Raw genomic sequence first — 1,513 nt, forward strand, 5'->3', positions numbered from 1 at the left:
CCATGCTGGAGCAGGGGAAGAAAGTGAGGAGGAAGGAGCAGCACAGGCAACGTGTGATGAACTGACCACAACTCCCACTCCATTTCCCCTTCTGCTGATTGGGAGGAGGAGGCAGAGAAATCAGGAGCGAAGTTGAGCCCAGGAAGAAGGGAAGGGTGGCGGGAAGGTGTTTTAAGATTTGTTTTTATTTCTCATGATCCTACTCTGGTGTGATTGGTAGTAAATTACATTTATTTCCCCAGGTGGAGTCTGTTTTTCCCGTGGTCTTAAGTGGTGAACATGCTTCCTGTCCTTATCTCGACCCACAAACCTTTTGTTACATTTTCACTCCCCCTGTCCAGTGGAGGAGGGGGAGTGACAGAGCAGCCTGGTGGGCACCTGGCAGCCAGCCAAGATCAACCCACCAGAGCAGCTGTAGTTTCAGGTGTAGGGAAGAGAAGCTGGTGGGGATGTGCTGCTTGGGATGTGTGGTAAAGGTCAGGTTCTTAAGTTCTGCTCAAGAACCAACAAGAGTGGACCTCTTACTGCCCCCTTTTGTCTTCATTGAACTTGCCTATCTTGTAAATAGGAGAAGAATTCCCCATGCCTGCAGGCATTTCTGGAGGGAGGCAAGAACCAGCATGGTTGGCACAGGGGTGCCCAAATCCAGGCACCTGGAGTCCCACGGCTGCAGCGTGGGGCCAACTGCAGGCAGCCCAAAAGGAGACTGCAACACCCCGTAGTTGGCAGGATTCGAACCTGCGCGGGGAAACCCCAATGGATTTCTAGTCCATCGCCTTGACCACTCGGCCACAACTACCTGCTCCAGCCCTCTCTGCCCTGCTGATCACATGCCCTGTGTACTGACACCCGGCTCCCTGGGAGATTCAGGGCAATGCTCCAGTTGAACATTTGCAGCTGGGACCTGCACTGAGCATGACAGGCACCTGGTGCCAGACTTCCAGAGGCCTTGAGAGGCAAGAGCCCAAGGGCTACAGCTGCAGCTCCCAGAGCCTTGTCCTCCTCTGGCCATCAGTGACATGCTGCCCCGGGGGGATGGTTTCACTCCCCAGATGGCATCTCTGCTGCTTCCAGGGGAGAAGGGAAGACAGCTTCTTATCTGAGGGGGATTCCAAGCCTGCTGAGAGCAGTAGGGTGGGGACATTGCTGCAGGGAAGACGGTGACCACCCAGGAGCACCTCCAGCCACATGGAGACGCAGGGTGGGGTCAACCCTTGATCAAAGACCACGACTGCTGTGCACGTTCTTGGTGTGTAGGGGGGAAGGTTTGCGAGAGTGGGAGAGTTCTATGGAAAGCGCAAGGTAGAGCCTGGCTGAGGAAAAGTGTGGAGGGGCAAAGTGAGAATAAATGGGAGGTGTGGATGACTTGGAGGGAGACAGGAGACAGTTTGTGTCGGTGGAATAGGTTTGTCTGGATCTTTTTGCCAGCTCTGGCAAGCACTGTGCAATGCCTGAGCATGGACCATAATACCAAACGGCCTGCAAAACCGATCATTTCCATCACTAGATGAAA

General features: G+C 54.2%; 1 non-coding gene across 1 annotated transcript; it reads right to left on the minus strand.

The window, feature by feature from the left end:
- Positions 1 to 717: 717 nt before the first annotated feature.
- On the minus strand, positions 718 to 799 carry TRNAS-AGA (transfer RNA serine (anticodon AGA)). Its single transcript has one exon. It is a non-coding gene; the product is annotated as a tRNA-Ser (tRNA).
- Positions 800 to 1,513: the final 714 nt, after the last annotated feature.

This window comes from Strix uralensis, chromosome 11 (assembly GCF_047716275.1).
Source record: "Strix uralensis isolate ZFMK-TIS-50842 chromosome 11, bStrUra1, whole genome shotgun sequence".
In the NCBI taxonomy this organism is placed as follows: domain Eukaryota; kingdom Metazoa; phylum Chordata; class Aves; order Strigiformes; family Strigidae; genus Strix; species Strix uralensis.